Below are 13,658 nucleotides of genomic sequence, written 5' to 3' on the forward strand. Positions count from 1 at the left end.
TTGTTGCCTCTTTTTAGTGGTGGAAATACGAATATAAATTCCAATGAGGCAAATGTACAGCCTATGGGGGTTTCAGAAAATGTTATAGATCAGCCTATTATTGATGCAGATGTACATGATTGTACTTGATGAGGAAAGGGCTAAAAACGATCAAGCTAGAGGTCTGCCAAAATGGTTGGTGCATACATTGCATGTAAGTAAATTGGATGCACCTTTGTCTAGTCGTACTCGTTCAGGATCTCTCCATGCATCTTATGCATCAGATTGTTATGCTTTGGCTGTGTCTAGTTTACATGATGTTGAGGAGCCTCTGTCTTTTGATGAAGCACAGAGTTCAGAAAATTGGATGGCTGCCATGCAATCAGAATGTGATGCACTTATAGAAAATGACACATGGACTTTATGTGATTTTTCTCCTGGAAAAAAGGCCATTGGTACGAAGTGGGTTTACAAGTTGAAACGCAAGCCGGATGGTGAGATCGATCGCCATAAAGCTCGACTTGTTGCAAAGGGATATGCACAACAAAAAGGCATAGATTATGAAGAGACTTTTGCTCCCACTTGCCGTATGACTACTGTGAATTTCTATGTGCATTGGCAGCTCATTTTGGTTGGGATGTACATCAATCCGACATTGTTACTGCTTTCTTGAATAATGACATATTTGAGGAAGTTTATCTAAGGCAGCCTCGCAGTTTTGTCAAGAAAGGACAAGAGGACAAAGTGTGCAGATGTAAGAAGGCTTTGTACGGGTTGAAGAAATCTCCTCGTGCTTGGTATAAGAAAGCTCAAACTCATTTGGTCAAACAAGGCTTTCGTAACAATCCAATAGAAAGCAGATTGTAGGTAAAGCATGAGGGTGATGTACTTCTCATTGTGGTTATTTATGTAGATGATTTGTTGATCACTGGACCAAATGAGAGACATATTGCTTAATTTAAGGCTGATTTGAATGCTACTTTCAAGATGAAATATTTGGGGCTATTGCATCATTACTTGGGTATACGATTTAAGCAGTGTGATGGTGGTATTGCCTTGTGTCAAAAAAGTTACATAGAGACATTACTATGTAAGTTTGGACTTGAGGATTGCAAACCTATTGCCACTCCCTTGGAAACAGGTTTGAAATTGAGTCTTCATGATGTTGGTGATCCTACAGATGTCACTCTTTACCAAACTGTTGTTGGCTGCAGTCTCACAGGTCAACAAATTTATGCATAGCCCGGGGTCTAAGCATTAGCAGACTGTCAAGAGGATTTTCCGCTACCTTAGTGGCACTTTACATCTTGTCTTGTTTTATCCCAAGGGGGGATCATTGCCACCAGACTTACATGCTTTTTCGGACTCAAATTGGGCTGGTTGTTTTGACACGAGAGTGTCCACAAGTGGTTTTTGTTTCATGCTTGGCACTTCATGTATATCATGTTTGAGCAAGAAGCAACCTACTGTGGACACTTCTAGTTGTGAGGCTGAGTACAGAGCAGTCTTCACAGCTACGATTGAGTGTGTATGGCTTAGACGCCTTATGGCTGATTTGGGTGTTGGCCAGGACACTGCCAACACTATCTACACTAACAGTCATAGCACATTGGCAATTGCGAGGAACCCAGTTTTTCATGCTCGCACAAAGCACATTGAGGTGCATTACCACTATGTCAGGGCGAGGTTCTCAACAGGAGAAATCAGCTTGGCTTTTGTGCCAACATAGGACAACCTTGCAGATCTTTTCCCAAAGGCATTGTCTCGTGAGAAGCTCAAAGCTTTCCACAAAGCTTTGGGCTTCCTCCCCTTTGTGGATTGATCATGTCCTCAGGGCCTGGCACTTCCCTTTATTCATGTGCCACCTCTCGTTCACCGCATCACTCCAGGGGGGATTTGTTACCATATACATGTGGTAGTGATGTGTGTGAACACACTAGGACCACCGAGGCATTTTTTCCCTCTTTAGGAGGTTTTTTCTCCCGTGCATTATATATACGCCCATCACTCTAGGGCTATCTATCTTTCCATTGCACACTAAGAAACACACTCTCTATTGTGTGCCTTGAGCTTTCTTCGTCTTCTCCAAGCTGTGTGCATTTCCTTGCAACCCTAATTCCAACAAGCATGCCTAGTAATTGTAATTATTTTGGATTGTTAATATAGTCCACTCATGATTGTGTTTTGAAAAGAAAAAAAAAAGAACAGAAGCGTTTTCCTCCTTTTTAGAAGAGCTTCCTACAATGAAATAAAGTGATATTGTTTGCAGCACATACAACCATATCGTGTGGGTGTGCCACCATAGGGAAATCCCCTCTCACAGGGTGCTATGTGCCCACAAAAAAGGATAAAATGTGGAGAATAAGATCTAGACCAAAAAAGGAAGAACTTGCTTTGAATTCTTGATAGGGCTAGCATGATCAAACATGTCCCCATCACCTTACCCAGCTTCAGTACATCAACCAAGTAGCAATACCCACAATATCATCAAACCATGGCATTTCCCAAGAGTAGTACAAGTCCCCACAAAGACATACTCAATTTTCCATGTGTAGTGTGCTCCCCCTACAAGCTTCACCATAACCACGTGCCATTTTGTCATGACATCCGCGATTGGAGGAGCGCACACCACCATGGCCAAACTTGAAGAGGCCCATCAAGGAAGCAACCATGCAACAAAGGTGGAATAGTTGCCCCCCCCAACCCTGAGGTTGGCCCTTGTATGGGGCAATCACTCATCAAAATCTCCTTATGTCAAGTGCATTCAAGAGGTTATTGATAATACCCCAATATCCTCTCCATTTAACTTGCTGATATGATACACATTTTGAAAAGTGACCGCACCTAGGGGCCTAGTTTTCCCCTCGCACATAGACTCTTTGGAATCTTATTTAAATGTTTAGATTTGTCCTACACATGAGTCAATTTTCAAACTACATACTCTGATTGAGCTTCTTATATTAGTAGGACTTCACATGAGAACCTATACTTGAACTGAACATGTGACAAACAATGTGCGGTAGAGATTTGTGAAGCCAAGTTGTAGCTCCATGTTCCTCTTTGCATCCAAGGCTAGTTGAGGGAGTAAAGCTAAATACTTTCGGATTCAAACTGCAATCTAAAGATTCCCATAGTAATTACTGCATAGCAATACAAGATGTAGTTTACACTATGAAATATCTGATCATTTTCAACCATCATCAAATGTTACAGCCCAATTACCAAGTTATATAGTTTATGCCCGAGGGAACCCAACTATATACATGACAAGCCCTTCATATCAGCAATTGGTAGAATGTGTCAAAAATTATTCCATTCACTTAAGGATGAGCGAACTTTAAATAATGTAAGTGAACCTAGGTTTTTGGTTATGAAATTTATTATAGCATTACCTTCCTATTTCGACAGAAATTTTGACAATAGTTCAAGGGTCAGAATCAAGTAGAGACATGAGAGCTTAGATTCCCAAGACTAGCTATCGATACTATCTAAGCCAAAATCACTAGTAATTTAAACAATTTTCAATTTTTTATATGATCAAGGCCTCAAGTCAGTGTTCAGAAACAAAACTCACAGTGCCAATTTGTATGAGCATGCAAGGGAAACCAGTACTAGTCAAAAGATCAAGCTAAAGCACGAAGCCATCCACCCTTGTTCATGTTCAAAGTAAGTAACACCAGGTAGTTAGGAAAAAACTTGATATGCAACTCCATCATTGTCCAAAATTTACCGACTATATATACAACATTAAATTAAGCAGTAGCATAATGCAAATTAGTCCTGCCTAATGTAAAGGACTACCTTTCTTCAATCAATTTCGGTAGGAGTCAAAAAAAAGTAACCAGAAAATTAATTCAGTGCAAGATAATTTATTCAGACCAAAAGTTATAATTCAATGCAACAAAATTTATTCAGACAAGAGCCTCAGTGCAGCATAGTTATAGCAAAAACCAGAACCAATCAACATAGAGGTATTGTTTTGAATAACCAATAGCCACAATATAACAACATATCTGCACCCATAGGTTAGGCCAGGCAACACCTACATCTAAGGTAGAAATATCCATTTAAGTCAGTACAATTGCACACTAATAATTGTAACAGCCAACATACAAAAACAAGGATAAGTGAGCGTATAGATTCCCAATGTGATACCCTCACTAGAGTATTACGACTATAGTTAATAATTATCAAGCTAATCCTTGTATTGGCTAAATATGTAGATTATCATAGATATCAAAGAATAAAATTGATGTTGTATGCTAAGATTTTTTCAAACACAATAGTCATCAGATTTACAATAGTAAATTACGGCATTATGAGAACCAAAACTGTGAGAAGGCGGACATCATCATCACAGTACAGATTGAGATCAATAGGTGAAAATTCCATAGTCCTCATACACATTCAAATACACACATACGCAAAACAAGGCTAAGTGAGGGAAAAGACATTCCCTCACCTATTTATATGGCAGCATCAGATCATTTGGGTGGCAACAGCTACCCCTCCTCGTAGTGTGCAGAGCATTCAACCAAGCACGGCTAAAGTCCCCACCAAATCTTGTTAATAAATCATCATAGGTATGTTCACTAGGCAACCTTGTATGTACAGTTGTTCAAAATAGGCACAACCCATTGTTGGTATAGGAGAGCAAGAGAGAGCGGGAGAGAAACGAGAGAGGTGAAAAGATATGGAAGGGTCGACTTACACAATTGGGGGTGCGGAGAGAGATTCTTGAGGAAGTCAAGAGGGACGTCAAAGCAAGGGAAAGCCTGTGTAGGTTCGGCCAAAAAAGCCACATGAAAAAAATGAAATGTACCTCGTACCAAGATGTGAAGGACCCGGTCATTGGGGGAAACAAATATGGATTTGAATAATTAGCCCAGCAGCCACATTTTTCAGACAAAGGTGTGGGTCCCATAGGGTTAAAACCAGTAAATGTGGAAATGGCAATTGCCCATAAGACAAAATCACTATCTTTATTATGTTGAGTATATGTTAGATCCCATAGAGGGAACAAATGTTAGGTGTATTGTAAGGGTTAATTAGGTGCACTGCTAGGGTTGAATCCCATAGATGGTAACCATGTTAGGTGCATTGCAAGGGTTAAATCACATCACCTGCTCAATAAAGTCGGATCATCCTGTTGAGATCAAGGTAGATGAAATGAATCACGTAGTCATGACAGGATATACCCATTGGTTCAATCAAGTCAGAAAAGGCAATACCAACAGCTGCCAAAGTAAGGTAGAGGCAGCTATCACAACCCTAGAATTGAGAGCACTCAACTAAAACAGGTTTATCTTTTCCAAAAATAGAATAGGCTAGAGCAATAGATAGGCGAGGTCAAACATGAGTACAAAACATAGATAACAGCATTAAGCATAAAACAAAGCTATTAGCAGGTCAGTTATCCCAAGTGGGTGGCAAACCAAAGAGCTAAGGTCAGGTCAAAGTGATAGTGCTATAGGCACAAGAGTGATATATCAAATATAGGGTAAACGAGTTATTGTGAAAAATATCCTGCTAGTAAACCACAAGAAAATGACCAGGTACAGACTCAAGGTAATCACCCACCAAACAATATAACCATCTGACACAGAAGTAGCTCAAGTGTAAGTGTGTGTGACTGGACAAAGCAATCATAGCCAAATGAAAATGACCAAGTGTGTGTGTGTGTGCGTGAGCACGCATACACGCACACATATATCTAAACATTGTTCTCATCTCTCTCTCTCTCTCTCTCTCTCTCTCTCTCTCTCTCTCTCTCTCTTACACATGGGTGTAGTTGACTTGTTGCCTCATCGTAAGGAAAACAGATATCATCTTTTACTAAAAATTGAGGATATTTTGACGTAAACACTTATTGAAAATCAACCTCTCTGTGATCTCTCTCTCTCTCTCTCTCTCTCTCTCTCTCTCTCTCTCTCTCTCTCTCTCTCTCAAAAAACGCAGCCGTTTTTTGACCTAGTAGACAGCAGTCCACTTTTTTGATCATAACTTCTTCATCCGAACTCCGATTTGGGTGATCTATAGCCTCAATCGAAGAGCACAAAATCCTCTACTCATTGATGTAAAGACAGAAATTTTCAGAGTTATGGAAGGCATTTCTGTAGCAGCATTTCCGAAGTGAACAGGTTCAACAAAATTGATTCTCATCTCCTATTTTACATACAATGTCTTCCGGCACTCACAAGGGTTCTTCTTCTTCAACAAGGTCCACAACCATTGTGGAAAATGATCCAAAATCTCCTAAGTGTGGAGATAGCAACACAACCACCCAACCAACGACATCGAAAACCATGATCATGGCGTACTTGGTATCATTGCAAGAGACCGTAAACAAACAAGGCGAAGACTTACGAGCACTTGCAATGGAGAATGGCACACTAAGGGTACTTGTGGTTGAGAATGAGAATCTCAAGAGGACACTTGAGATGCAAACAACGCGTTTGATGCAACTTGAAGAGGAAGTCAAGAAATGTAAACGCTCTCTTGTGGACTTGAATGCTTTGAAGGAGCGGATGAGCAAAGTAGAGCATGACCATGTATTGAAAGAGGAGAAATTTGACACTATGAGCCGGGATGTATGCGAGATGAAAAATGTATGCACAAACAAGTCTTGGGCTGATGTATGTGGTAGCAATGTGGTTTCTAATTCCTCACTCATGCAAGCTATGGATCAAACAAAGAATGTTGAGAATGTGGATGTGGAGGAGTTGAAGGAACGGGAGCGACGTTCCAAGAACATTGTTATTCGTGGAATTCCCGAAGAGAAGTTAGAGACACCTCCTTCTCTTGCCATTGTTATTGAAGATTTCTTCAAAACCCACTTTGGCATGTCCGGAGTTATGGTCTATGGAGCACATAGAGTGGGGAAGCAAGGAGCTCCTCGCTCGGGAGAACGGCCAATTGTATGCACCATGCCGGATGAGACCAAGCGAAAGATTATCCTTGATAATAGTTGGATCTATTTGAGGGATACAAAATGTTTTGTATGTGAAGATCGCACTATTAAGCAACAAAATATGCGTCGCAAGGCATATGAGGAAAAGAATAATAAAAACAAGGAGATCTCTCATGAAGAAAATGTGCCCAAGGAGGAGGCAAGTCTCTCAAGCAAATAGGGATGCGTGACCTATGAGACCGAGTTACAATTGAAAATATGATTTTGGAATTGTAATGAATATCCATGGAATGCAGGGGTTGGCATTGATGAACTAACAAGCAAAGCCAATGTTGTACTTCTTGTTGAAACTTGGGAGCATGATACACAAAGAATTAACGGCTTGGAGGATTACAATGTGCATTCATTGATGTGGTCAAAGAATCTCAAGCAACGAAGAGGACAAGGAGGGTTAGCATGTATGGTTAAGAAAGGATTGGAAGATTTTGTATCAATTGTGAAAGATGACAAGTACAAACGTTATGTATGGTTGAAAATTATGACACCAAAAAGAGCACCCATTTTTGTAACCGGTTGCTACATTCCTCATCATGATTCTCCCTTTTATGCTTGCATGGATAGAGATCAACCATTTTCTGATTTAGAAGAGGACATTGCTTATTTCAAAGGTGAAGGTGATGTTATTGTATTTGGGGATATGAATGCTCGCACAAAAACATTGCAACATGATACTCAACAATTTGATATGCCATACATTTCAAAGGAGTTGGAGGAAGTTCACTTGTATGATCGTACTTCAATGGATGAGAAAGAGCCGGATCACTATGGAAAGTTACTTTTACACATGTGTAATAGCACGGGTATGCTCATTGCCAATGGTGTATCTTTGTGGAGTGGAACCAATGGATTTACATGTAGAAGACATAATGGGGATAGTGTAATTGACTATATGCTACTCTCTGAAGCCATCATGTATTGCATAAAGAGTTTTATGTTTGGTCAATGGACCCCGGAATCCGACCATCGCACCTTATGTATTGACCTTTCATGTGGAGAAGCAACTAAGCATGATAATCTCAGCCAAAGGAAAGAGAAGTTATCACTATGTATGGATTTCAAACGAGCACCAATGTACATTGAAATGGTTGAGCAAAAATTATGGATGACAAAGCTTCAATGTGATGCACCATTGGAAACTAAATGGGAAGCTTTCAAGAAAGCTATTTGTTCTTGTGCGGAAGAATGCTTTGCCATAAAGCATCTCCATGGTATCAACAAAGATAGATCACGCAAAAGGTGGTTTGATAAAGAATGTCAAGATGTTCGAAAGTCCTTGATAAAGCTTGATGCAACTATGGACAAAGACAACTATCAAAGTCATTTGCATACATACAAGGCATTGATTCAAAAGAAGAGAAGAAGATGGGAAGTAAAGCAACAAGAATTTCAAGTCCAAGAAAAGGCACATGCATGTGGAAGATTTTGGAGAAACTTGAGAGGCAAGCGGGTTGAGAATTTTGGTAACTTGAGTTTAGTGGATATGTACACACATTGCAGGCAATTATATGAGCAAGGAAATACTAAAAAAATGCCATTTTATGGTTCACTCCCATGTATGCCGTCTTTTTTTACTATTGAGGATGTATGCGGTGGGCTTGAAAAGTTGGCCACTCGCAAAGCGGGAGATCTTCAAGGTATCAAGCCGGAGATGATCAAATGGACGGGAGATTTTACCCATGAGTGGATGTGTGATATGTTCAACCTTGCACTTCAACATGGTATGCCTTATGATTGGAGTATTAATTGGGTTAAGCCTTTGCATAAAGGAGGGGATGTAAAGAATGTAAGCAACTACCGGACTATAATGATTGGGTCTCTTATGGCAAAGTTGTTTGGGTGCATAATGGAGATGAAATTGAGTGATTGGGCTGAAGAGAATGACAAGCGTGCAAAGGGACAAGCGGGTTTTCGTCGATGCCATAGCACCATTGATAATCTTGTCACTCTTCGTGTTCTCATGAAGGAAAGTCGGTTGAAAGGCAAGCGATTGTATTGTTGTTTTGTGGACTTTAAGAAAGCCTTTGATATGATTCCACGTAACAATTTGTGGAGAAGGATGGAAGAACTCCAAGTGCCAAGTGAGTTTATGCTTGCGGTTTCTCGAATCTATGAGAAGGTGATTTGTCAATTGCGCATGGGAAGAGAAATTTCAAAAAAAATTGTAAGCACTATTGGGGTTAAACAAGGATGTCCATTGTCACCAACTCTCTTTGGTCTATGCATCGATCAATTGGAAAAAATGGTACTTGACTTTATACAAGAAGAAGGCATTGAAGAGGTCACTATTTGCAATGCGGTAATCATGCTTTTGTTGTATGCGGATGATGTAGTGCTTCTAGTACACACTTTAGAAGATGCACAAAAGCTTATGGTTGTCCTTGAGAACTTTTGCTTGCATAGTGGGCTGATTGTAAATGAATCCAAAACAAAGGTTATGCTTGTGAAAACCAACCATAAGGAGAAGCCATGCATTGTGTACAACAACGAGACACTTGAAGTTGTTGAGAGCTTTAAGTACCTTGGCCTTGAGGTTCCATCCAATCACAAGTGGCATGAATGTGCTATGCGTCGTTTGGAAGCGGGAAAGAGAGCATATTATGCATTTGAGAACATGTGTAATGCGGGAAACATCAAGTGTTGGGTTCTCAAGAGGTATCTTTTTGATGCATTGGTGACACCGGTTCTTCTTTATGGAGTTGAAGTGTGGGGCGGGAGCATCTCAAAGTCTACTTGGAAAGAGTTTGAGAATGTCCAAAAGCGTTTTCTTACAAACTTTCTCCAAGTTAAGACACAAACACCATATATGCTCCTACTTCTTGAGTCGGGATCTCTTCCAATTGAGGTTATGGGCATGGAAAGGGTTGTGGAGTACATGATAAAGATGAGTCAAAACCCCTCACATCGACTTCCTACAATTGCATGGGAAGCAAGCAAAAAAGTTCAAAAGACGCATAAAAGCAAGATCTTGAGCACGGGATGGATGCAAGACATAAAGAAGTGGTTTGGGAGATGGGATGCATTACACTTGCTACATGATGCTTCAATTGACTCTCAGTGAATGAAGCTTTTCTACAACGCCAATGTATTACGGCTTGGGAGAAATCCGGTGGGTCACGCTTCATACATTACACCACCTATATTTCCCCCAACTACAAAACCATGTTCTTCGCTGAGAGAGGAAACCGTACTCACACTTACATGCTTGAGCCTATTCCCTTGTTCGCGATACGCACTATCGCAGCAATTCGGCTTAGCTCCCATTTCCTTCGATGCGAGATAGGGCGTTGAGGCAATGGAGAAGAGTCAAATCGATTGTGCACATTATGCTCACTGCAAGTTCGAGAGTCTGAGTACCACACACTACTAGAGTGCTCAGCTTTTGATCACATCCGAACTTGCTTCTCTCACATTTTCAGCCATAACTTAGACCTACACACTTTCCTCTCCCAGCCAAAGTGTGGGCTCTCCATTGCGACTCTCATCACTATAATTTTGGAGCATCGAGAGTCACTCATCAGCCATACACATACTACATCACATGTAACTTTGGTCCCATAGGTCATATTTGACTTCCGAGGACGATAATAAAATCTATCTATCTATCTATCTATCTATCTATCTATCTCTATCTCTCTCTCTCTCTCTCTCTCTCTCTCTCTCTCTCTCTCTCTCTCTCACACACACACACACACACACACACACACACACACACACACACACACACACGTTGGCCATGGCCTAGTCATGATCTTAGAAGGTGATTCACACAAGTAAATGCACTCTTGTTAAATATGATAGTGGGATTTCCATGAACCTTCTCTTTACCGTCTCTCTCTCTCTCTCTCTCTCTCTCTCTCTCTCTCTCTCTCTCTCTCTCTCTCTCTCTCTGTGTGTGTGTGTGTGTGTGTGTGTGTGTGTGTGTGTGTGTGTGCGAGAGAGAGAGAGAGAGAGAGAGAGAGAGAGAGAGTGAGAGAGAGAGAGACAAACTTGAGCTGCATTTGGAGCTGACAGGTGGATGGATTATCTTTGCCATAAGCAAGTGAGCCCCCCTCTATTCGTAGAATCATACTCAACCTTTGAGTTTCCCTTAGTGACTCCCTTGTGCACCCGTGCGTACACACACTCATTGCAATAATCAATGACTTGGTGGGAGAGGGGAGGAGACAACACATCTGCTCAGTGCGTATAGGTTTCAATTTTTCAAGAACTTTAAGAAAAAGTATAGAAGTGTTTCTTAGAGTTATTTTTTAAAAGGTTAAAATACAAAATTACACAATTTATTTATTAAAATAATATCAATATTGACCTTGAAAAAAACCCTTGAAATGAAAAATCCAAATGTATCCTCAAAAGTAGAATTTGCATTGAAAAGTAAAATCCCTCCCAAATTTTTTATTTTTATTTTTCAAGCGCATTTAAATTGATACATTTACCCTATGTAGAGTAGAATGTCTTTTGGTAAAAATAAAAGAAAGTGAGGCTTTTGACTCTTCATCGTCAGAAGGCTTTTTATTCTTGAGATGTCGAAATTGCATTTAAGAGCAAAAACCCCCCAAATTTACCTTTTTTTGTGAAGCGCATTTAAACAGGTACATTTACCCTATGTAGTGTAGAAAGTCTTTTCACAAAAAAAAAAAGTAAGCCTTTTGACTTTGCACTGTCAAAAGGCTTTTTATTGTTGCAGCCTTACCCTTCACTTTGGTATTTTAGATTAGATGTTTTGTAAGGTCTTCTTTAAAGTGAACCAATGAGTGACATGTGGAAGCCCTCTCCTTCCTTGAAGATTTTAAGCTCCATTATATACATTATACATTATAGATGAGTTAATCCGTAAAAAGCGTATAATCTCTCAACGGCTAACTATATGTCAAGTTGATGATGTGGTTGATGCATACGGTTTGGTTCTTTCTTTTCTTGTGGCTATTTGAAAATGACAGTGGGAATGCACCATTGAATAATATGGAGAGCTATTAGTCAACTTCTTACATCTTTTTAACTCATTCCTCCACTTGAGATTATGGAGAGTTTACCAAAATGGCATTTTTCTCATATGAGCTACTTCACCTTTGGTTCTAGTGCATTTACTATTTACAATGTGTATCGTATGAGAGAGAGAGAGAGAGAGAGAGAGAGAGAGAGAGTTTTTCTTTGTTGTAGCACACAATGAACAAAAATCACTTGCAGCTAACATCATATTCACGTTTGCTGGTTGATGTCCATAAGGAGTTGCATTTGCTTTTCAAGAAATGCATATATACATTATAATTGCCAAGGTAGGAATGCCTCAAACATCACCTTTATTATGTTGAGTATATGTTAGATCCCATAGAGGGTACAAATGTCAGGTGTATTGTAAGGGTTAGTTAGGTGCATTGCTAGGGTTGAATCACATAGATGGTAACCATGTTAGGTGCATTGCAAGGGTTAAATCACATCACCTGCTCAATAAAGTCGGATCATCCTATTGAGATCAAGGTAGATGAAATGAATCACGTAGTCATGACAGGATATACCCATTGGTTCAATCAAGTCAGAAAAGGCAATACCAACAGTTGCCAAAGTAAGGTAGAGGCAGCGATCACAACCCTAGAATTAAGAGCACTCAACTAAAATAGGTCTATTTGTTTCAAAAATAGAATAGGCTAGAGCAATAGATAGGCGAGCTCAAACATGAGTACAAAGCACAAACAACAACATTAAGTATAAAACAAAGCTATTAGCAGGTCAGTTATCCCAAGTGGGTGGCAAACCAAAGAGCTAAGGTCTCGTCAAAGTGATAGTGCTACAGGCACAAGAGTGATATATCAAATATAGGGTAAATGAGTAGTTGTGGAAAGTATCCTGCTAGTAAACCACAAAAAACAGACCAAGTACAGACTCAAGGTAATCACCCACCATACAATATAACCATTTGACACAGCAGTAGCTCAAGTGTAAATGTGTGTCACTAGAAGAAGCAATCATAGCCAGATGAGTTGATCATGTGTGTGTGTGTGTGCGCGCGCGCACATATATATAAAGGTTGTTGTCATCCTCTAACTTAGAGTTCCAATTTGTTCCTTTAATGCCCTCAAAATTGTCACCATTTGGGCATTCTTAGAGATTTTTCAAGTAATACAAATAAGCCTCTTTTCCGAGAGAGAGAGAGAGAGAGAGAGAGAGAGAGAGAGAGAGAGAGAGAGCATTTAAATAATCAATTTTATTGCACAAATTTAGTAGATTACTTATCCAAATTCCCTTCTAAGGAATAGGTTCAGAGTCCAAGATTTATTGGAAGTAGAACTAATCTTCTTCTTCTTCTTCTTCTTCTTCTCTCTCTCTCTCTCTCTCTCTCTCTCTCTCTCTCTCTCTCTCTCTCTCTCACACACACACACACACACACACACACACACACACGTGGGTGTAGTTGACTTGCTGTCTCATCGCAAGGAAAACAGATATCATCTTTTACTAAAGATCGAGGATACTTTGACGTAAACACTTGTTGAAAATCAACCTCTCTGTGATCTCTCTCTCTCTCTCTCTCACACACACACACACACACACACACAACCTCTCTTTGGTCTCTTTTTTTGTTGATCAACTCTCTCTCTCTCTCTCATACACATACAACCTCTTTCTACTCTTATCTTCTCATTGAGCAATGCCCCTCTAATTTCCCTCTCTCTCTCTCTCTCTCTCTCTCTCTCACACACACACACACACACAC

This window comes from Adiantum capillus-veneris, chromosome 14 (assembly GCF_014529385.1).
Source record: "Adiantum capillus-veneris isolate H3 chromosome 14, ASM1452938v2, whole genome shotgun sequence".
NCBI classification, from domain to species: Eukaryota; Viridiplantae; Streptophyta; class Polypodiopsida; order Polypodiales; family Pteridaceae; genus Adiantum; species Adiantum capillus-veneris.